Source organism: Caretta caretta, chromosome 4 (genome assembly GCF_965140235.1).
Source record: "Caretta caretta isolate rCarCar2 chromosome 4, rCarCar1.hap1, whole genome shotgun sequence".
In the NCBI taxonomy this organism is placed as follows: domain Eukaryota; kingdom Metazoa; phylum Chordata; order Testudines; family Cheloniidae; genus Caretta; species Caretta caretta.
The window spans coordinates 122,380,975-122,405,914 of NC_134209.1; the positions used below are offsets into that span (position 1 = coordinate 122,380,975).

Genomic DNA, 24,940 nt, shown 5'->3' on the forward strand with positions numbered 1-24,940 from the left:
GTACATAATCTCACTCTACTCCAAGACCAGTCAAAAGCAAGCCCTCCTTCTATCACAGGGGTCTCCAGACTTTATGAGACAAGGGCCATATTAGATTTTTGAAGGGGCTTCGTGGGCCGAAGCGACTGTGAAAGAGATTAAATATTCAAAATCGTTAAAAAACACTACTGTGTCAGTGTTGCATTAAATTCTAAATCTGGTATAAAAGTTGGCTCCCCTTTTTGGGTCTGCTCTGGCCCGTGCCTGCTCCCTTCTCCCTGTGCCTGCTCTGCTGAAGAAAAGGACAAAGGATTGAAAGTTTGGCTGTACTTTGGTAAGAAGCTCCAGGTTCCCATTGTTGGCGGGGACTGTTTGATTCTATTAGTGCTGTAGTTAAAATGTAACCATTATGAAATTGTTAATTTCCATCTTCTTTACTCCATTTATTGGAGATGTAATTAAGCATCTGGCTTGTATTTTTACTCTAAGGCAGGGGTCCGTGCCTGCTCGGCTGCAGCAACGACTCTCCCGTAAGTTGGCTCCCCTTTTGGGGGCACCCTGGCTCCCGGGGGCACTCACCCCTCTGCACAGCTCAGCTGTGCTGCCACCTCACTTGAGCTGTTGCTGGCGGCCCCTCCCCCGGCCTGCTCGGTGTGCCTACTCAGCTGTTCACTTCTCCCCTGTTGGTTGGAGGGCCGGACAAATGGAAGCCCCGGGCCAGATCTGGCCTGCGGGCCCTAGTTTGGAGACCCCTGCTGTATCAGACTGAAATAATGGTCTGGTGCTTTGCTCTAGTCTCTAAGGTGCCACAAGCACTCCTTTTCTTTTTGCAAATACAGACTAACACGGCTGCTACTCTGAAACCTATATAGAGTGACACTCAGTCGCCATCACTTCAGAATGTCTTCCTGGGGAAATTCTGCAAAGATGCCACTGCTCTGGGGACTGCTGGTTGGGAACAGAGAATTTGGTAGATTGGAAAGTAGGGAGTTAAGAGCTGCTGGGTTGGTGGAGATGGAGAATGGGGCTCCTCAACTGGGGGAAGAAGTGATGGATGGGGATATGGTGGAGGCTCGAGGAAGATACATACTGTAGCAGCAGCCACTTTCCCTCATGAATAATATCTAGAAGAGCAAGATCTCCTAGTTTCCTTCCTGGTAAATAAGAGGATCAGGCCCAGCATGGCGGGATTGGGTGGGAAACCAGCTCTGCAAGACTGTTTAAAAACTCGAGACAGCTCTGGCAAGTACAGACTCTGCCCTCATCAGCTTGGTACAAAGAACTGGAAGTCAATTTTTTGCCAGAAATGCAAAGTTACATAAGGCTATGTTTAGGGCATGGATTCTCCTACCTGATGGAAAATTTCACAGTCCTGGAAAGTGACTGAGACAAATGAGTCGGTCCTTTCTTTGCTAGCTAGAAATTTACTTCCAATTTACAGTATTGGCTATCACAGTACCACAATGTTGAAATTCCCATTTTATCAGTATGGGATAACTTTGATTAGCAAGAAAAAAATTAAGAACCATTTGTATTACAGTCGTATAGTAGGACCAGCCATATATCTTATATGATCTGTGACCACTTCTGTTGTTAATCCCATTGTTAGAGTATGCATACTACATTTATGTATGCAAAAAAAACTCTTGTGGAGGGAACTCCTAGAAGCCCAAATTTTCACCTGGTTTCTGTGGAAACCACACTTCAAAGGACAGATTAATAGATAAAGCCAAAAGGGACCAATGTGCTCATCTAATCTGACTTCCTATCTAACACAGGCCATAGGACTTCCTTGCATAGGTGCTGAAACTAGGGATGCAGTGCAGCAGTACCCCCTGTCTTGAAGGGGGTTTCTGTCATATACAGGATTTACAGTTTGGGTCAATGTCCCCCAGAACCCCACTATACAAGTTATTCTACCACCCATGTTTCCTTGAATTAACTCCTGTTAGAACTAGAGCATATCTTTTAGAAAAATATCCAATCTTGATTTTAAAATGATCAGTAACAGAGATTCCACCACTGCTCTTCATAAATTGGTCCATAGATTAGTTACTCTCACTGGTAAAAATTTGCATCTCTTTTCCCTTCTAAATTTGTCTAGTTTGAATTCCCAACCAATGGATCTTGTTATACTTTTCTCTGCTTGAATGAAGAGCCAATTATCAAATGTTTTGTTCCCCACTTGGTACTTACAATTTGTGATCAAGTCATCCTTTAAGCTTGTCTTTGTTAAGCTAAATAGATTGAGCTCCTTGAGTAAGCAATCATGGGATAAGAAGGAAGGTCTTCTCATGGATCAGTAAATAGTTAAGACAGGAAACAAAGGGTCCAAAAAAAGGTCAATTTTCACAATGGAGAGTGGTAAATAGTGAGGTTCCCCAGGGATCAGTACTGGGACCTGTGCTATTCAACATATTCATAAGTGATCTGGAAAAGGGGATGAATATTGAGGTGGCAAAATGTGAAGAGGATACAAAATTACTCAAGATTGTAACTCTTTAGTCAGTTTTGGACTTAACTAAGGGATCTCCCAAAACTGTGTGACTGGGCAACAAAAATGACAAATGAAATTCAGTGTCAATCAGTGCAAAATAATGTATGTTGGAAAGCAATTCCAACTATACATACAAAATGATGGATCTAAATTAGCTATTACCATGCAAGGAAGAGATCTTGGAGTCATTGTGGATAATTCTCCGAAACCTTCAGTTCAATGTGCAGTAGCAGTCAAAGTTAACAGAATATTAAGAACCATTTGGAAAGGAAGTTAATAAGACATAAAATAATCCATGCTATGCCCATACCTTGAATATTGTGTGCAGTTCTGGTCACCCCCATTTCCAAAAAGATATATTAGAGTTGGAAAAGTATATAGAAAGGCAAGAAAAATGATTAGTGGCTAAGTTCCCTGTAAGTCACGTGGCTGTGTAGCAGCCCTCTTAGCGTGGTGCAAGTGCTCAGGGAACCCGTCTGGGGAGCTGCTGGGGAGGGGCACCTGGCCCCCAACCTCCTGCTGTGGCCAGGGTGCCCCGAATCCAGTCGCAACCAGCCCCAACCCAGCCATGACAGCACCCCTCCCCCAGCCTGAAACCAGCCCTGGCCCAGACCTGCCGGGGAGGGGCACCTATCCTGCAACCCCAGCCCCGGAGCTACCATGGCAGAGGGAGGCACCTCTACCCCGCAGCCCAGGTGCTGCTATGGGGAGTCCTCTCTTCCAGCCGTAGCCCCAGAGCACCCTCCTGCACCCCATACCCCTTGGCCCTACCCCCACAACATAAATTTTGTTATGTGCACCAATATGAAGGTGATGTGTCACTGATTAGGGGTATGGAACCGTTTCCATATGAGGAGACATTAAAAAGACTGGGACTGCTCAGTTTAGAAAAGAGACAACTGGGATGGGGGGAGATATGACCGCGGTCTCTCAAATCATGAATGGTGTGGAGAAGTGAGTAAGGAAGTGTTAGATACTCCTTCACATAACACAAGAACCAGGGGTCACCCAATGAAATTAATAGGCAGACTAAGATAAGGAAGGATGTCATCACACATTACAGTCCACATGCGGAACTTGTTGCCAGGGGCTGTTGTGAATACCAGAAATATAACTGGGGTCAAAAAAGAATTAGATAAGTTCATGGCAGATGGGTCCATCAATGGCTATTAGCCAAGGTGGTCAGGGAAACAACCCCATACTCTGGGTGTCCAAGCCTCTGACTGCCAGAACAGGGAGTAGATGAGAGGGGATGGCTTATTCAATAATTGCACTGTTCTGTTCATTCCCTCTGAAGCACCTGGCACCAGCCACTATTGGAAGACAGGCTACTGGGCTAGAGGGACCACTGGTCAGACCCAGTATGGCCACTCTGGATGTTATCATCCCTATACGGCATGTTTTCCAATCCTTTAATCATATTGTGACTCTTCTCTCCAATTTATTAACATCCTTCTTGAATTGTTGAGTCCAAAACTGGACCTAGTGTTCCAACAGCCATTGCATCATTGCCAAATACTGAGGTAGGGATTGATTTTTTCCAACTGCCCAACCCTGCAAATAGATCTTGTCAGGTGAGGTGAATATAACGTGCCAAATTCTGTAGAATTTGTTCTGTGGTCATGCTGTAGATGGAGTTCTGGTAAGATCAAATGAGTACACCAATTTAAACTCTTTCCCTCAGAAGAGATGGAAATTAACCATGAATGAATGAGCACTGTTCAAAAATAGTTACTGTAAAGAGTTAACACATGATGTAAATAGATGGGTGATATTCTCTCTCTCTCTCTCTCTCTCTCTCGTGTGTGTGGGGGCGAGGAGGGGCAATAAACATAATTAAAATGAAGGCTCTTCTCAAGATCCTTTTTTAGTCTGAATTCCTTCTTTATTCATATTCCTACCTTTTTATTTTAACAAAAGCCAGCAACGTATTCTGGCCTTCCATATGGAATGCTGATAAGCCCAGACTCACCTTACAAAGATTGGAGCTCCCTAGCAAAGCAGGTGGTTTCAGATTTCATGACTTTAAACTTTACCATCAGGGAACAATTCTTAGCCAACCAGCACAGTGGCTCATTCTCTTATGCTGTAGAGCCCTGGATTGGCTATACGTGGATGCAAAATGTGTTGCTCCTTTTACCCTTTCCCAGTGTGCTTCACTCAGACTACTATTGATTCCCTGAAGAGCAATTGCCACTGACTGTGACAGCCAGAAATACTTGGCGTACTATGTTTCTAAATTCAGAAATGATCCCCTTCTACATACTAAGGCCTCTGTCTGGAGTAAATCAAAACTATATAGCAGGCAACCTCATCATTTGGGCAGTTGGATAAGGAAAGGCGTCTTGACTATCAGCCAGTTTATGGAAAATGATACCTTCCTGCTTTTACAATATTAAAAGAAAAGCTCAATCTAGAGACGGAGGAGTGTCAATATATATACAACTTAAATATGCCATCACAAATCAGTTTTGCCTTGATGTATGTGCTACCTCAGATCCACCTGAACTGCTTTCATTTCCTCAAATATTACCAAGAACTATGGGAACTCTATATTCACACCTGGCCAGCAAATTTGAATTAAACATGGATTCCCTAAAAACGGAGGAGGAACTAGGCCAGTTATTCTCTGCTAACCAATGAAAACAAATTAGCCAGTGCTCTAAACTGCTCCATCTCTGGTTAAGATTAATCCATCAGAAAATCATACAGACGATGGATTGGACCTCTCTGATTGTTCAAAATGGGTGCCACTCAATCAGAAAAATGTTGGTTATGATTCAGCAGGTTCTAATTTAACCCATAGGCGTAGGAAGGCTCCTAAACGCAATGTTTTGGGTAGAATTTAATTGGACAGTTAACTTTTTTCTATCAAATAAAGTTGTGTTATAAGCTAAACATGAAATTTTAAACCTAATGAACATTAATTGGAAGCTGAATAAATATGAAAAACTTTGGCTCAGCAGAGCACTAATAATTGTTAAAAGACTAGTGCTACAAAAATGGAAATTCAAAAAAACATCCAATAATTGAATACTGGAGCACAGACCATGTAAGCTTGGCCACAATGGAAAGAATTCTACTTTAACAGGAATATACTCAATTCTTAGAGGTACGAGAGATACTTTCCTGAAAGTATCTAAATGATACTATTAAATGCCCTGGCCCCACGCTCAACTCCCCCTTTTTCTCTGCCCCACTTCCTTCCCTTCCCTTTCTCCCTGTCCCTTCCTGAAGCTTGCTTCTGTTCTTTATTTTTATTTGAATAATCCTTCCCTCCCTCCCCATTTCATCTGTACATAAGACAGAATAAGATTTAAAACTAGTTTGTTTGTAAACTGTGTAATACAAACAATTGCTGTATATTTTAAACCATATTATAAATCAAATGTTTCAAGTATAGTTAAGATTAGGTAGGAAATGGTTAATACATTTCAAGATGGTTTGTGTGCATGTGTGTATAGATATAGCTATGGAGAGAGATGCACATACAAAAAGTTAACAGGAAGAAGACAATTGCTATAAGATGTAGCCACATTCCTCTTAAGGAAAATGGACTCAAAGGGAAGAAATAAGAAAATCTATAATATGTTTGAGTGGAAGCCTTCACAAGAAATCATCAGGGTTCAAAAAGAAAAACAAGGATCAATTTTTGTTTGCAGAGGATTTAACTCTTCTTTTTGTGTATCAACTAAAGTGGAAGAAATCGACACATTTTCTAGGTTTTTAGGCTGAATTACAACCAACAATCTTTTCTTTGGCAACTAAAAGAATCCCAGTGAAGACAGAAGAGTCTGCACCTATTACTAGTATTCACTATTAACTACTTCAGTTAATTGACTGATTCAGAAGCCACCTTGGAAGCTGCTTATGCTAAGTTTAAAATGAAAATATGGAGAATATATTTTTGCTGCCATAATAATTGCATGTAAAAATCTTTATGCTAAACAGTTTGTTGCAGAAGGGCAGGAAGCACTATCAAAGAATAGCAAAATGGGGTCCACTTGAAAAGTAACTGGTTACACAACTAGAACTGGCTGAAATGTAGTACAAGAATCTTATTAGATGTGAAGAATGCCTTTCCGAATTTATTGTGATGGCACTCATAGATCCCAATCAGGATTGTGTTTGATACTGTACAAATACTCAGACATGTACTCCACACTGAAAGAGCTTGTGTTCTAATTTTGAAAGAGGACAGAAGGAAAAAGGACTGAGCTGGTTTGAGCTATCAGTGGGGGGAGAGGGGAGGGGAAGGTTCAGGTGACATCTGCTTTATTGGGTGAGGAGGTGTGCCATTTAGGAGTTAGCATTGGGGCCCTTTCTTCTTGCCAAAGCCTGGCACGATATTGACAAAGCGCCGGTTGTATTGCATGCATCTCTTGGCACGGCCAGTCGTCTACAACTTCTTGCTTGCTTGCTTGCTTGCTTGGCAACCTCGGGAGCCTGGCCTCTCACCTTCCCAGCACGAGTCAGGGAGCCATGGACCTTACCACCCAGCATGTGAGCAGCCACCTCTAGGATGGTAAACTTGCTGATGCCACATTGCCCAATGAGAGATCCATCCTCCAAGGGAGTTCCACCCAAGAGAACCACCTGGTCCTCGGGTGCAATGCCCTCCACGGACTCAATGTGAGTGGAGGTTTCCTGTCCGGAAACCTCAAGATGTGTGCAGGTTCTGAGCACGGATGAACAGCTGCATGGTTCCAGCTATGCGCGAGACGCTGCTACCATGTTAGGCATGTCCAAATGCCCTGTGGAACTACAGTGTCTTTACCCAAGACTAATACTGACCCATAAAGACAAAGACAAAACAAAATTGCTGTGAATCACTAAAGATTTTCTAGATAGAGAAGCTTTGGAAGAAGAAATGTTAAAGAAGTTCCACAGCTTAAGACTGATTGATTAAAGGACTGAAATAGACTGGAAGAAAGAAAAGAAAAGCATGAAAGTCCAAACTAATGCACAAAACAGAACAGTCACCACTAAAGTCACTAAAAGTCGTATTATTAGCCTGCTAGATTGTGAAAGACTACTCACCAGGAGTCATACTTCACTGTGCAAACAGACCCATTCAAACCAGTACTTGTGTAAACAGGTACTACTCCAAGGTGAGTGAGGGATTCACAATGTGATCCAGAGAGAAATGAAATAAACCTGCCTTAATCAAAATTCAAATAAATCAGTCTAGGAATTGGCATAATGATGAATAAGGCCAGAAAAGGGGGAAATCTCCACTCAGGAAATGAGTGGAGTAGATCATGGTTGGAAAACGAAGTCTAGCTATTTAACCAAGTAGGAAAAACTCCAAGTAACTGCTTGAGGGTTGCAGCTGGATTTATGAATTTTCATTAATATTTGAAAGTTTACATGTGAGACACTAGAAATGTCCAAGTATTCTTTGTGTTTATTTCCTGTGTTCTAAAGGGATCATCAAGTAAACTATAAGGCAGAGAGATATAGATAAATATAAAATTGGGATTCTCTACAAAACAGGAATGCTAGAGGTATTTTATTTATTTTTTAAAGTAAATCTACACACTGAAGCAGGAAAATATGCAGAGGTGAATAATGTTCTCTCTCAGAAATTCCAACAGATGGATCATTATGTATCTTTACTTTTTTGCCTTAAATTAGAAGAGTGCTGGCTGTTCTGCTGTCTTTATCATAGCTCGTGCATACATATACATCCTGTATTGGAGAAAATGTTATTGCTAGTTAGTTTCAGTAGCCTAAATGAATAGTGGTGATAGACACTGTATAGAGCCTAGAAGTGTTGTTGTGGCAAAATGCCTTGGCATATACAGCTGCAGTTTTATGCTTCATGTCATAATGCAGCCAGAACACAGTACTGTGTGAAAGAAAGCTTCCACAGTTTGCTGCAGCAAGGTAAACAGTAACTGGAAAACCAGTAGGGCTGAGTGAATGCACCGTGGTCTCAAAAGGAATACATAGTGCTCTGAGAATAGAAGCCACGGCAATCTTCCTTTAACTGTTGATCGTCTGAAACGAAATAGTGCTTGTGCTCTAAAAGATTAGTTCCTTTCAAAGGAAAGGGGAGGTTTATTTTTCTTAACAGCTTTAGTAGCTTTGAAGAAACTAAACTAAGAATCTTAATACAAAACGCAAAATGGGATCTAGCCATCTGAAATGACCTCTGGCATTCTGGGTCATGCTGGATCAGAGTGCTGCATTTGATGGGTGCGTGTTGTGCCGACATGAAGCACGCAGGGAATGGGTGGCCCGCACTGCAAGCCCAAAGAGGAGAGAGAATTCTCAGCAGAGTGTCTTGTATTAGCTTAGGGGTAAAAGACCCGATTTTAAAAAAAATCTTGCTCCCAGAGTTCCATGGGCTGGGTGTGATTGTCTACCCTGGTCCCATCTTTGGGATCCTTTAGTCTTCCAGAGCCTCTGGAGCCAAGAGGACCCTTCTGTTCTGCTGAGGAGGAGTGCTGCTACTAACAGATGGCTCCATAAGTGGATGACTTTACTGGTGTCTGGGGGCTAAGTGATCTTTGGGTCCCTATGGACCAGCTTCAGTCTGTTTTGAGGGGTGCAGCAAACTTGCCACACCAACTCACCCTCCCCCCCATTGTGGCCAGAAGTGGCATTGTAGCACTAGTGCCTTAGTTCCCCCGCACAAATGCACATACTGTCCTTTGGCCTACTCTGACCATAGGAGTGACCTGGCCTTCCAGCCAGACCCCTTTACAGAGTCCAGCCCTTTCCAGGGTCACAGAGTCCTTTTTCAAAGTCCACCAAAGGGGGTGGGGGGGGAGTATACAAATCCTTCAGCCTGGCAGGGCTCAGCAGGCAGTCCTCCATGCAGTTATGCCTCTGCTACTGCTCACTGGTTCAGTCAATCCCCCAATCTAGGGCTGGCACAGTCCTTCCTGCAGGCTTCTTCCTAGAGATAGGGCACACCCTGCCTTCTTGCCTCAGAGTCCCCTCCCCAACTGGACTCACCTGGTCTGTATGGAAACAAGCCTTCCTCGCCCCCAAGCTGGGCTTTAGATCTAATTTAGTTCTGGCTCACCCTCCAGGTGCACGCTGGCTTGCGTTGCCTTGCTCGCCAGTATAACCCTCTTGCAAACTGTGTGGGGTAAACGCCCCACCATGGGTGATTAGCCAGAGAGGAGTGACTTGCGCTAGGCAGTCTTTTTATGGTTCTTCCTTGTTTGATATATCACCCAGGAAAGAGAACAGCCCGTTTAATCAGACATCAGGTGGTTGAACTGACTGCCTAAGATGGACTGAGTCGGTGAAAACAGCCTCCTCCACTGCAGTCTGCTGGTAGAAAGTCAATGACGCTTCTTGCCTACATTGTAGTGAAAGCAGCAACCTTCTCTGAATTTCACAGTCTTTGCCCAGCTGGACTGCCATATGGTTGAGTCTCTAATACCAGTCCTGGGAAAGGACCAAGCATTGTGGCTGCTACTGAAGGGGGAGCACTCTCCAAGGAAAAAGAGCATTCTCCATAGTTGCATATCCAGATATGCTCCTGGAGCTTCCATAGGGCCTTGGAGACCTTGTTCATTATGGACAGAGTGATATATATTTAAGATACTGTAATTGTTCCTTAGACCCTTTATACATTGAAAAATATTGGAAGGGAGAGAAATGATGTTGCATGCAAGGATATTTAGTCTATTAAATACTAACTAAGGGGTGATGCAGCATTCATTAGGAAGCTGTTTTGGCCAATTTACTTGCCAGGATGAGACTCAAATGAAAAGAAAATTCTAAAAACCTAAAATAAACAGAAAAAGTTATTATATATAGACCGTTACATAAATGTTCATGTCATCTGAGAAAATTATACACGTTTTGAAAGAAGTAATTTTTGACTTTACAAAAATTCATAGTGATGGTGGCCTTTTGCAGATCACAAAACCCAGGATGAAACACTTGATAGCTGGGGACAAAGAGTTCTTAGCCAAGGGGAATCTAGTTTGGAATGAATTTCCAGAGGAGATCAGATTAACCCAGATTCTGACCACCTTTAGGAAAGGCTGTAAAACCTCCCCATTTGACCGATCTTTCCCACTGTAACTAGAAAGACATTCCACACCAACCAGTCGCACTCCTTAAATAGCAATCTTTAAAAAAACCCAATCCAAGCAAAAAGAAAAGGAGTACTAGTAGCACCTTAGAGACTAACCAATTTATTTGAGCATAAGCTTTCGTGAGCTACAGCTCACTTCATCGAATGTATTCAGTGGAAAATACAGTGAGGAGATTTATATACACACAGAACATGAAAAAATGGATGTTATACACACTGTAAGGAGAGTGATCACTTAAGATGAGCTATTAGAGCCAGGGACTCCATACAGTTTACTGGGGACTTCGTTGTGGCCAATCTATTTAATGTGAAAGATATTCACATACTACAGTTTTTGGTGTGATGCTGTATGGAATATGTGGGTGATATTGGTTAGTCTCTAAGGTGCCACAAGTACTCCTTTTATTGTTGATACCAGTATTATCTGGCACGATTCATTGCAATGTCATATGTCATGTGATATATCTGCAAAAATGTTATAATTTGCCAAGTATGATCATCTTGTTTGTGTTTGTATTTTGAGTCACAGATTATATGTAGGGTATATCGGTATTTTCAAACTTGTGCTGTGTTTCGGGGACGTCCCCAGACAGATTGACTTCAGCACTGCCTTGACTCTTTGATGGCCCATCAAGGGCTGTTAACTGTACAATGAACCCATTGAAAGGGTCAGAGACTACACCTTAGGTAGGGGATTGTCTATGGACAGAATTCTAATGCTTTCCAGGCCATGTGCTGTGAAGCTTGTGTTTGGGACACAGGAAGTACAAACCACATGGCAAAAGGAATATAAAGGGTAGCTGCATCTTCTCCATTTTGTCTTCATTCCTGCTTCTTACCTCTGGAGGAACTGTGCTACAAACTGAAGCTCTTAACAAAGGATTGAATGACTCATCCAAGCTTTGCATATGTTCCAGAGAGATTTTCAAGCCAGCAAACTCACCAATACAGCTAAGCACCTGATACATGGACTTTGAATCTTTGTATGTATCTGACTGCTTTTACTCTCTAACAACTTTTTTTTTTTTAATATATGTAATAAACCTTTAGTTTTAGACATTAAAGGATTGGCTGCCATGTAGTATTTTGGGTACGATCCAAACTCCTATTGACTTGGTAACGTGGCTGACCTTTTCAGGTCAGAAGAACATTTTGTACATGTGAGCAGAGTTTTAAAATTTCTCACTATATTGCAGCTTGGTACTGATTGGGAGCCAGAGAGCTAGAATTCAATAAGGAGACTGTGTGATAACCAGTGTGGGGATGTTTGACTGTTTGGGGAGTTTAACTTCAGTGTTAATGACCAGCCTTTGAGAGAATTCGCTCTCCCTTTTGTGGCCTGGCCTGGCCTGGCCTGCCCTGCCCTGCCCTGCCCTACCCTTGGCATTTTCAGTGAGGGCTCTTTCAAGCACCCCAAATCACATCTGGTCTCAGTACTAAACACTAAGATTAAAGGAGGAGGGATTTTAATGCATTAAGTAGAAAAGATCTGCAGATATGCTGACAGGAGTTTCTTATATTAGTTTTGCATTATTCATTAATATCAAGAGGGACACTGAAAACTTGTGCCAGATAAAATCCTTTTGAAATCTGTGACTTAGATTCTTGAACTTCTGAAATACATGATGACTTTTCTAGAATCATTTAAATCAAAACAAGATTACCTAGCATTGTAGGTTCCTTGTATTCTTCCCACCTTGCACAGTGGAACTGTATTGGATTTACTGGATCTGGGATCCTTGGCAGCTGTGGCAGTGGGGCAGGAACTGGTTTTGCCCGTGTTTTTGAGTGATTATCTGTATAACACATTCTCAATTACAATACCTACCTCTTAAAAGGGTCAAGGTTGAAAATGGGTTTCAGCTGAGTCCAGCTACCACATAAAAATCAACATTACCCTCACTATGTAACTTTACCTTACTTTCTATACAACTTAAAACATTCCTGCCAGACGTCCTGAGGAAATAATATGTCATCTTCTAAGTACAGAATAGGAGTGGGAATTTCCAAAGTGCTCAGCTTTGGTCTAACTCTACTCCCACTGAAGTCCATGAGAATGTCAATGACAGCAAAGTTAGGCCAATGTTGAGTGCTTTTGAAATTGCCACTCTACATTTTAATGAATAACCACAAGGTAGTGAGTTAAGGCTGCACATATAATCTTGACTTTGGCATTCTTGACTTGAAGGCTGAATTTTACAGCCTAAACATTCTGCATGTTTTTTTGCATGGAGTTGTTAACTTTTTTTTCCATTGACACAGTATGTTTGTTTTTTGACATAGGGTAGTAAGATGTGCTCTTCTTTCTCTCTTTGACTGAGCATTATTATCTATATTACTGCAGCATCTAGGCACTCTAGTCATGGACCATGACTTCATTGTGCTTGGTGCTGTAGAAGCACAGATAGTTCTTGCCCTAAGGAGCTTACAATCAATTTATATAACAAGAGACAACTGATGGTACAGAGACAGATAGAAGGGGGATTATAAGAAATAGTCCTGAAGGAATTTTGCTCCCCAAAATTAAAAATTCTGTGCCAAAAAATTTAAAATTTCTGCACACAATATTCTAAAAGTCTGCATATTTTGTCAAAATAACACAATATAATCCCATTAGTTTTGTTTCAATTATTCTGGCAATTTTATTTTAGAATACCTGTCAGCAAGTATGTCAACAATACAGACAACAAAAAAGATTATCCCAAGAGTAGAGAGTTAAAGAAACCCCTAAGACAACCCAGTTCCAGCTGGAGGGTGCTGAAGAGGGCTGTTTAGCGCTGCCACCCCCACCCCCGAGCCCAGACATGGGGCCCCTCTGGCCCAGACATGCGTTGCGCCCCCACGTTCCTTGACACACATGGGGAGGGGCCCAGCCTAGACACGTGCATGTGCCCCCCCCGGCCCCGAGCCCAGCTGCAGGCTCTGCTCTGAGCAGCTTTGTCCCGCTGGGGAACAGAGTGCTGCCCTGCCCTCCCTCACCCTTTGCCAGAGCCAGGTCTCCCATCCCTAGGCAGATGAGGATCAAGCACTGTAGCCAGAGTATGCAGAGCCTCCATCCCTGCCAGGCCAGATGCTCACTCACTGTGAGCTGAAGAACCAGGCTCTGCAGCGTCCAGTGGCCCCTAGTAGTTGCAGCAGCTCTGCAGCCCCAATTCTGCTGGGGAAACATTAAATTATGTGCAGAACATTAATTCTGCGCAAATTCTGCATTGTGCAGTGGCACAGAATTCCCCCAGGAATAAAGAAACAATGAGACAATATTGGTTAATATGATAGGCCACTGGTGCACTGATACCACAGCCTAACCATTTTCAGGTTTTTGTAGGTATCATGGAAAACGAGAATTTGGAGGAGGATAATGAAATAGCTTTGAAAATCATAGAAATGTAGGGTTAGAAGGGATCTCAAGAAGTTATTAAATCCAGCCCCCTGCGCTGAGGCAGGACCAAATCAGCTTAGACCATCCCTTTCAGGTGTTTGTGCAACCTATTCTTAAGAACCTACAATGAGAGGGATTCTACAACCTCCCTTGGAGAGCCTATTCCAGAACTTAACTACCCTTATAGTTAGGTTTTTTTTTTTCCCTAATATCTAACCTAAATCTTCCTTGCTGAAGATTAAGCCCATTATTTCTTGCCCTATCTTCAGTGGACATGGAGAACAATTGATCACCTTCCTCTTTAAAGAAAGCACAAAAGCGATTGTTTGAACATTTAATACATCAATAATGGGGGAAGGCATTGTTGGCCAACTGAAGGGGGAGTCAAGTACTGATAGCGAATGAGAGATGATATGTAGAGTGGGCATAGGCCATAAAGAGCCTTGAAAGTGAAGACAAGCAAATTATTTAATGAAATAGAGAACGGGGAGACAGTGGAGGGATACAAACAGAGGGATGATATGGTCAAAATGAGGGGCTGGGAGAATGATCTTTGCAGCATCCTTCTGAATGGATGTGAGTGGGGAATGACTGAATTTGTCAAGGTAAAAGAAAAGGATGTTACAATAACTGAGATATGAGATGAAAGCCTGGATGAGAGTTTTAGCTTTGTGGGTGGATAGGAAAGACCATCTTTGAGATGTTACGCAGAAAGGTCTACAGGGAGAAGAGAAGAGGACCAAGGACAGAATGTTGTGGAACCCACACAGAAAGCTGGAGTGGGGATTGGGTGGATCCTCCAAAGGACATGAAGGAGGAGGGATTAGAGAGGTTAGGAGAAGAGTGAGTCACGGAAGCCAAGGGAGGACAAGATTTCAAGAAGAAGAGCACAGTCTATGTTGCTGATGGCTGACAGGTCAAAGAGGATGAGAAAGGAGTACTGGGTCAGAGCTTTGGCTAGGCAGAGATCAGAAGACTTTGGAGAGAGTGGTTGCAGTGGAGTGCAATGGGTGGAACATGAATCGGAGAATGTCTAGTTTGAAATTAGAGATAAGAAACTCCAGACATGGATTATAAACTGCACATTCAATGAGCTTAGAAATGAAAGGGAGAAAGGAGACGGTGTGATAGCTGGAGGGACAAGTAGGGTCAAGGGTAGCTTTTTTTTAAAGCTGGGAGAGACCTAAGCATGTTTGTATCATGAGGGGGAAGAGCTGGAGGAGAGTGAGAGGTTAAGGAGAAGAGTAAGGGAGGGGATGAGAGTGGGCATGAGGGAGATCAGATAGGAGGGGGCCATTGTGGCAAATGGAGAGGTTAAAGGAGAAAGTGGATGAGAAACTTCTGTATTTTGCCAGGACAAGGAGGAGAGATGTATAGGCAGGAAGGGAAGGCAAGCTGAGGAGAAGGGGAAGGTCACGTTTTACTTTGTCAATGTTTTTGATGAAGAAAATTGGGGAGAGCCTGTCTGGAGAGAGAAGTGTGTGTGTGTGTGTGGGTGAGAGAGAGAGAGAGATCCCCTGACTGTGTTGTGAACTCTTCAGATATACTGGGTAAAGTGATTTTGGCCCCCACTGCGGGAGCTCTCTGATGGTGTGGAGTTTCCAGTCTTCTGCCAAGCCCCAAACTTTCATTAATACTGTGTCTATCCCCAGCCCAGCAATTCATTCTATGCCCCCACACCTGCCTGTCTCCCAGGTCCCACATTAGTTCTTCCCCTTGCCCTGGCTCCTCCCTCCCCCAGCCTCACCTCTGCTCCTGCAGCTCCAGGAGTTCTTCATTCCCCTCCCCCCCCCCCCCCCCCCCCCAGGTTAGGGCAGGGGCTGCAGCAGAGTCCCTCCTGGCCCTTCCAGGCTGGTGTTGCAAGGAGGGAAGGGGAGAGAGGGAGCAGAGCTGCTCAGTGCTGCTGGGCTCTTTCTACTCCCTATTCCGTGCTATTTCCTATTTCCTGTGGGAATGGTGGTGGCTCCTGAGGGGAGACTTATGAGGGGCTTATGAGGAGAGGCTGAGGGAACTGGGATTGTTTAGTCTACAGAAGAGAAGAATGAGGGGGGATTTGATAGCTGCTTTCAACTACCTGAAAGGTGGTTCCAAAGAGGGTGGATCTAGACTATTCTCAGTGGTAGCGGATGACAGGACAAGGAGTAATGGTCTCAAGTTGCAGTGGGGGAGATTTAGGTTAGATATTAGGAAAAACTTTTTCACTAGGAGGTTGGTGAAACACTGGAACGCATTACCTAGGGAGGTGGTGGAATCTCCTTCCTTAGAAGTTTTTAAGGTCAGGCTTGACAAAGCCCTGGCTGGGATGATTTAATTGGGGATCGGTCCTGCTTTGAGCAGAGGGTTGGACTAGATGACCTCCTGAGGTCCCTTCCAACCCTGATATTCTATGAGAGGGAGAGAGCTCTGCCTGCCTCCTACAGCAACCCCGATTGGCTGCTCTTCCTCAGATGGTGGGTCCGTGGGGAAAGTAGCCAATCAGAGGGAGTTTTCCCTGTGGTATGGCTGAAATTTGAGAGAGGGCTTCCCGAATCGTGGCCAGAGGGGCTGCAGCCCTGGTCAAAATGACCTGACTCGGGAAGAAATCATAAGAGTTGGCAACATTGGGATTGTAGTGAACCTGACTGCTCCTTACTGAGCACTGTGTTAACCCCAGCACAACACCCAGCAGCAGAGGGATCCATAATCCCCCAGCAAAGGGAAGGGACTGATTGCCAGAGATCACTGAGCACTGGCTTAGATGGAGCTAGAGGGCAGGTCAGAGTCTGAAGATAAACACGCTTATGAGGAGAGATTAATAAAACTGGGACTTTTCAGCTTGGGAAAGGTATGACTAAGGGGGGATATGATAGAGATCTATAAAATCATGACTGGCGTGGAGAAAGTAAATAAGTGTTGTTTGCTTCTCAGAACACAAGAACTAAGGGTCACAGAATGAAATTAATAGGCAGCAGGTTTAAAACAAAAGTAATTATTTCTTCACACAACGCACAATCAACCTATGGAACTCTTTGCCAGAGGATGATGTGAAGCCCAAGATTATAACAGGGTGCAAAAAAGACCTAGATAAATTCGTGGAGGATAGATCCATTAATGGCTGTTAGCCAGGATGGGCTGGGATGGTGTCCCTAGCCTCTGTTGCTAGAAACTGGTAATGGGAGACAGGGGATGGATCACTTGATGATGACCTGTTCTATTCATTCCTTCTGAAGCACCTGGCATTTGCCAGTGTTGTAAGACAGGATACAAGGCTAGATGGACTTTTGATCTGACTCAGTATGGCAGTTCTTGTGTTCTTATGCTGGTAGCAGGCGGAGGAGAGAAAGCCAGGCAGCTTAGGAGCTGGGAGTGAAGGGCTGAGAGCTGCAGTTTTGTGCTGAGGCCACTTGTCCACTAGGAACTGGATTGAGCACACCCTCATTTCACAGAAAACAGCAAGTAGCAATTAAATGGTAATGAGTTTTGGTTGCTATATTCCTAATATGCACCTGAGGGGGGCTACTACTGCAGGAAAAAGGGTCATTTACTCCACTAAGAAAAGTAGAAATATGCAAGGGAAAAAACTTCAGGCATCACAAAGGGATGTTTGTCACATCTAGCATAATATTAGACTATATACATAGTGTGCTTCAGGTGAAATGCAGGACCTAAAGTGGCAAGTATCAAATACAGGCATATGATTGTCTACAGTAAAAGCCGTAAAGATCCAGGAGGTACAGTAAGATGGAAGTGGATAAAAAGCTTAGCGGTTACACACATAGAATAAAAAGTGCTTGTAAGAGGAGGTATTTCAATTTAAGTAAAGAATTAAATGGGGTCCCAAGGGACCAATACTCGAATCTGAACTGTTTCCAGTCTGATATAAACATCCTAGATGGGAGGGGCGGGGGAAGCTAACTGCAAGCCCATAGTTTTCTTTGGCAATATAAAACTGGGAGAAGGCAGAGTGAGGAAGAGCCAATGATTTAACTTTGAACTAGGCAGACATACAGCAAACAAAATCGGAATAATAAAATGTAAACTAAAGCATCGTGGATCTCAAAACAGGATAAGTATGAAAAGAGCAGGGTTGTTCTAGATCGGCAAGAGTTTAGAAAGGCAGTCCCATTAGTTGTGGTGGTGTCCAACAGCGTGGTGAAGGAGACCAGGTTACCAAATAGTCAGAGTGAAACTCTGGAGAACTAGATTAAGAGTATGATATCTGAATGCAAAACGTGGCCTGTTCTATAGGAAAGGGGAAGAAGCAGCATACACACCATTTTTGGAAAAATTGATTTAAAATTAATTTCAAAACAAAATATGGTGATTGACATAACTTACTCTGAATGCACCCTGGAGAATGCTTGGGAAGATTCACGAGTGACTGTGATTGGGGAGGCAAACCCCACAATCAGCCAAATCAGGAAAGTGTTAATGATTTAGCCTGAAAACACGGGCTGAAGTCAGCTTCTCTCTGCATCCTTTCCAGTAGTAACAAGTTAAGACAGCTGGAGGGAATAAGAATAGGGTTGCCAACTTTCCACTTGCACAGAACTGAACACCCTTGCCCTGCCCTGCCCCTCCTTAGAGGCCCAGCCCCTGCTCACTCCATTTCCCCACCCCTCCCTCTGTCGCTCGCTCTCCCCACCCTCACTCACTCACTCACTCATTTTGACCAGGCTGGCTCAGGTGGTTGAGGTGCAGAAGGGGGTGAAGGCTCTGGCTGGGGGTGCAGGCTCCCAGGTGTGGCTGGGGATGAGGGGTTTGGGTTACAAGAGGGGGCTCCAGGTGGGGGGGGGTGAAGCTGAGGGGTTTGGAGCATGGGAGGGGGCTCCAGGCTGAGGCAGAGGGTTGGAGTGTGGGAGGAGGTATGGGCTCTGGGCTGGGGGTGCAGTTTCCAGGGTGGGGCCAGAAATGAGGAGTTCAGGGTGTGGGAGGGGGCTCCGGTCTGAGGCAGGCGGTCTGGGGAGGTGTGAGGGCTCTGGCTGAGGGTGTGGGCTCTGGTGTGGGGCCGGGGATGAGGGATTTGGGGTGCAGGAGGGGGCTGGGATCCAGGGGTTTGGAGGGTGGGAGGGGGTCAGTGGTGCAGGCTCTGGGCAGCGCTTACTTCAGGGAGCTCCTGGAAGCACTGGCATGTCCCCAGCTCTAGCTCCTACATGGAGGCACTGCCAGGCAGCTCTGTGCACTGTCCCATCTGCAGGTGCTGTTCCCACAGTTCCCATTGGCTACAATTCCTGGCCAATGGGAACCACTGAGCCAGCGATTGGGGTGGGGGAAGCATGTGGAGCTGCCTGACCACGCCTCCATGTAGGAGCCAGAGGAGGGACATGCTGCTGCTTCCAGGAGTTGTGTGGAGCCACGGCAGGCAGGGAGCCTGCCTTAGCCCTGCTGTGCCACCAACCGAACTTCTAGCAGCTAGTCAGCAGTGCTGACTAGAGTCCCCAGGGTCCATTTTCAGCTGGGTGTTCTGGTCAAAAACTGGATACCTGCAACCCTAAATAAGAATGAGGCAGCAGATGTCTGCCTTTTGGTTTAAGTATAATGTATTGGAATAAGTCGTACAACTCCCGCAATGCTGATTGTTTAAATATAGCAAGTTGCAGGATGTTCTTGTGTGCTTTTCCTCATGTTTTGTTTTTGGTACAATTAGTTATTGACTGGCTGCTGTTTGTGTATGTGCTTCATACTGCAGTATCTCCTCTGGGTTGAGCAATCCTATCTTTCGGTACCTTAGGAGCAGTCAGCCTTGGATTGGACTTTGTCAATTGTTAATTTGTTAGTTCGGTAAAACCCTAGGAGGGATGTAAGCTTTGACTCTAGACAGGGTTTGTGAACTGCGTCTAGAGCATAGAGGGAAAGTCATTTACTCACAGTTCTTGTATGTCCAATTTGAGAGAGGGAATATGGTCTGACAGGGCATATTGAAAGTGATGTGAAAGACTAAGAAAAATAAAATCCAGTTTTGCCTTCTTTCCCTGATTCTAAGGGCAGAGATGAAGAGAGATGCTAATTAATAACTACACAGGTATGAGAGCACTGAAGGGGTCTTTCATTATTTGGTGTACAAGAAACTGAAATAAAAGGCCAAACCCTTCTTTTCTGGAATTTGGAATCTGCCGAAATCTTGCTGTACATCAGAGTAAAGTGAAAACTGATGTAAGCAGTGTCAGGATGAGCTCCACCCTGACATCTGGTGGTGAGGTGTGGCAAGTTGTGGAAAAGAACTTCAGGGGCCGATCTTATTTGCATAGGCACACCAACCCCGCCTAGAATGAGGCCATAGCTGCCCAAATGGTCACTTTGGCTGCTGTGGGAGCCCCAGTGTCTCTGTTATTGGGGCAGGAAGAATAAATTGTTATTACCCTGATTATGGGAACTGTGCTTGGAACTGTACTTGGCCTTTTGTTATGATGGAGGGACTCACCATCAACTAAGTAGCACTCGCTAGGCAAGGGTCATGGGTTCCAAAACTCTGTGAATTGAGAGAGGCTGGGGATAAGTATTAATACTTAGTGGCATGGGCCCCTTGGTGAGGGCCTTATATGCTGATTGTACTTCCTCCTCTCTCCCCTGTGGAATATCAGAGCTAATTTTGATTTCATTAGAAGTCTAGTTACAGGCTGCTGAGCTCACTTTGGGCTAATAGTGCACCAGCACTGAGGCTCCCCTACTACAAGCTGAATTCACCTAAGAGCTGAAATCACTGAGCGTTGTGTTAAGTAGTGGGGGAGCCTGAAGATATATTGTGGAGCAGTTTGCGGGACGGCTGGAGTGCCTTGTGGACAGGCTGGTGGAGCAGTTCGTAGGACAGTGGGAGCTGCTGGTGGGATGCGGAGCAGTTTGTGAACCGGCTGGTGGAGCAGTTTGTGGGATGGCGGGAGCTGCTTGTGGGCTGCGGAGTGGAGCTGAGCGAAGCAGTTCGTGGGGCGGCTAGTGGAGCGGAGCAAAGGCCTATGGAGCTGTGGGGTGGTCAGCTTCAGATCATGTACGGTGCCTCTTACCCCCGTCCCATCTCCACCCAGATTGGGAGGTAAAGCTCCGCTGATAAACTTTCGAAATGTGGGGCTGCCCTGACCAGGAACAGAGACTTTTGGGTCATTGGGCTTTTGGGACTTTGGGTGATTTGGGGTTGCTGGACTCAAGAACCAAAGGGAAAGGGGCATGCCCCAATTTGCTTGGGGTGCGTTTTTTGCTCATGGGTTGTGTTATGAATCCTGTTGGTGGTGTTTCCCCAACATAATGCCACATTGTTTCTCTCTGTTATTAAACGGCTTTTTGCTACACTCAGACTATGTGCTTGTGAGAGGGGAAGTATTGCCTCTTGGAGGCGCCCAGTGGGGGTGGTATATATTTGTCCCAGGTCACTGGGTGGGGGCTTGAGCCGGTTTGCATTGTGTTATTGGAATGGATCCCCTAGATATTGAACCCGGCCCTTGTTGCTGCCAACTCTGACGGGCAGAAGGGTTACATGGATACAGAGAATTCTGATGTAAGATTTGCTTTTGAAAACATTTGGACGTTTTAAAAAGCAAGTCCTTATTATGCTGTTGATAAAATGAGATTGTCAATGGGACAAAGAAGATAAAACTAAATCCTGCTGTGTCTGGATGGGCATTCAAACTGAAGCTGGTTTAAAAAACAAAAAAATTGCAAACATTTTCAGTGTTTTTGTTCCATTTGTTTTAAACTGATCTCTTTTTTTTTTTTTTTTTTAAACTTCCATGGAATGTATCCACTTTTTGTGTTTGAAAATAGCAATTTTTAATCTCTAAAAAAACTCATCCTCTGAGCAATCAAACTTGGCAATGCAAAAAACAAAACAAACTACTAACTGTCTAAGTTGTTCATCAAAAGTGTTCATCAACAATTTTTGAAAAGTTAAAATTAAAATCAAAATTGTTTTTGAATAAGGCCATTTTGAGTGAAACATTTTTTAGTTCCAAAACTATAATTTTGAGTTTCAGCTATAATTCCCACTATATTTTGGAATTCATGTATTTTATGGTTCTGTATCCAGAGGCACTTGCCACAGAATTGTGCTCCTCGATATAAGCTTTCATTTAAAATATTAAATTTCTAGTCATGAAAATCTTCACAACGTGAATCAAGTTTAAATCCTCTCAGCTGGAATCTTCAGAAAGAGTGCAAACAAAACAACCCCTTTTCCCAAAACTCAGCCATCCTAAAGAGGTCTGAATTGGTTCCACTATTAGTCTAACTGTGTGTTAACTCTGGAACTTAATCATAATTACATCTCCTCTTCCTTAACTATTTCACTGCCAATTGTTTTAGCAGAATCAGCTAGAGAATGTGTCTATCTCATAATCTCAAACCTGCCGCCTGCCCAGGTTCCAGATGTTCCCTTCCAAACTGCCAAAACATACAATTTTCCTTTGGCAAACTTCTACAGTGCAGTTGTGTTATAATGACATATCCAGTTAGAACTCGGGCACATTGCAATTTAAGGGCAGCATAAAATAAATTGAATTTAATATAAAAAAAACCCTTGGAAATAACATACCAACTTTATCATTAATTTTCATATTTAATTAAACACTGCCATTTTACATGAAGCTGCCTCAGATTTTTTTTTTAGTTTGCCATACTGAAATGCCACAGAAACCCAGGGCCATAACCAAGAATTTGGGTCCAGATGGTGTGGTGTTTAGGGCCTTAACTATGTTTGATTTTGGCTGCACTCTTTATAACATCTTCTGTGTACTGGGTGTTCTATTTCAGTGTTTTCCTGGATACATGGAAGGAAGAATTTTCTCTCTGTGTGTGTGTGTGTGTGTGTGTGAGAGAGAGAGAGAGAGAGAGAGAGAGAAATATCCAGGGGTCTCCTAAATAAACAGAATTAGGAAGATCTATTTCCCCCTCCTGTGGGAGAACCGATGAGTCAGGATTAATTATTTGAGGGGAGAAAGGGAAAGAGACTAGGAAACTCCATGGATTAAATCCTGGTCCCATTAAAGTCAGGAACAGCTTTGCCATTGACGTCAATGGAGACAGGATTTCAGCCAGGGCTGCTGGAACAATTTTTGTAGTGGGGGTGCTGAGAGCCATTGAACCAAACTGTAAACCCGTGTATAACAGAAACCACTTGAAGCCAGGGGATGCATCAGCACCTCTAGTTCCAGCACCTATGATTTCACCCCATGTATTTGAACCCTTGAGGAGGGTATAGGGGAGGGCAAGGGTTATGACATCTCAAACCTGTGCAGCTTGAGGATTTCTGGAAAATGCTGGCTCCCACCCGTCGGATCCTAGGTTACCTATATTAGTGGCTGTGACATTCTATACCTTGGGGGAGCATCCTGGAACTCCCATATTCCTCATTTTTATATAATCGTGATCTTATGTATAAAGCATGCCTTGTAAGGTATCAGGGGAAAGGTTATGATCTGCTGAAAGTCATTGCTCTATCCATATATGTGTATCATTAATGCAATTAAGTTATGAAAACTGTGTTGTATGGTTGTCACTAAAACATGCTGTGAGTTGAGGAATAAGCCAGATATTCGCTCCCCAGAGGCATCAGCAAGGAAAGTAACCAATGTTTGGGCGGGGTGTCAAACAATCCATCAATAGCCATTGTCCAGTACGGGAACTACAATTTATTGACTCACTTGCATGAGGCCACACCAGGGGAATTGCTCAACCTGGCCTGGAGACTCAGTAATGCCCACCAGACATGCCTGGACTTTGTGTTCTACAAGGACATGGGACTCAGGGTATAAAGCAGAACAAAGCAAGCCCATGCTTGGCCTTTCTCCTTCATCCAAGCAACAAAGACACTCGGAAGACTGCAACTAAGGAGAATGGCCCAGATTTCAAGGGTGAAATCTGTGTACAATGAACTGCAATATCCAGTGGGGTGAGGAAAAACTGCTTAATCTAGATGTTGCACTGTCTAATAGGTTTGAGAGTTTAGACTGCGTGCTTATATTTTCTTTTCTTTTGGTAGCTAACTCTGACTTTTTGCATGTCACTTGATATCACTTAAAATCTATCTTTTGTAGTCAATAAATTTGTTTTACTGTTTATCTTTACCAGGGAGTTTGTATGAAGTGTGTGGCAAATCTGCTCAGGTTTTGCAAAGGCTGGTTTATATCCACTATCCATTGATTCAGTTAATACATCTGCATTGCTCGTCTTGAGCAAGACGGTATCTTCCTGGGGCACAGTGCTGGGAGCTGCACGGGGGAGGCGGGCGAGGAAATTCAGCTGGTGCCTTTCTCTGAGTAGCTCTGGGAGCATTCATGCAATCTAGCTGGGTGTGGGGCTCCACATGCAGTTGTGCTGAGTGATAACAGCACCTGGAGGGGTTTGCTGCTGGTCACTAGCAAAGCACTGTAAGAGAGAGCCCAGGCTGGAGAGAGTTAAGTGGGCACATCAGTCCCACAGTCCCAGGCTGCACCCCTGGTATCCCGTCACAATGGCAATCCCTTCATGTTTCCATCTGGTGCATTTCCCCTATTGCCCATTTCAGCAACACAGTTTGGAAACTAGAGTGCCATTCGATTTCTGTGCTCTGATGCCCCCTTCTCCTCCTCTGCCAGTCTCCCTCCAGTTGGTCTCAAAGGAAGCAGCTTGTATTTTAATACTGTTTCTGATGTCCGGTTCAGAAGGAGAATGTCATGTAGAGTGGCTTCTCCTTTTCTTCATTTCTCCCAACTGCAGAGTCCCAAGAATGCAGACGTGACATGCGGGGGATTTCACTGGCTCAGAGGCAAAAGGAGGGCACAGCATATGTCATAAAACCACCACCCTTCTTTCCATAGATCTGTTTGTCTATTGCATCTTCCAAAGGGGCTAGGGCCATCAAGGGTTTTGGTTTGTGAAGTTTGTTTTTGATGGGGCGCTGCATTACTGACAATGTTTTTCCAGTGTGCCCACTAAGATGCTACAGTTTGCAGTATGTTTGAATTGCCAATCAGAAAAATTTGGGTTTTACCCAGAACAGTGTTCAGGTTGACTTTTGCCACTGAGCCTTCCAGGGCTATTTAGAGCCACATGTACAGTAAAAATATCAAGAGCTATG

The 24,940-nt window shown here is 44.0% G+C and overlaps 1 protein-coding gene and 1 pseudogene across 1 annotated transcript in view; one reads left to right on the top strand and one right to left on the bottom strand.

The window, feature by feature from the left end:
• The window catches only part of LDB2 (LIM domain binding 2), a 514,758-nt gene that overhangs the window by 67,551 nt on the left and 422,267 nt on the right, over positions 1–24,940 (top strand). The window lies entirely within an intron of this gene.
• On the bottom strand, positions 6,783–7,195 carry LOC125635412 (ubiquitin-like FUBI-ribosomal protein eS30 fusion protein; annotated as a pseudogene).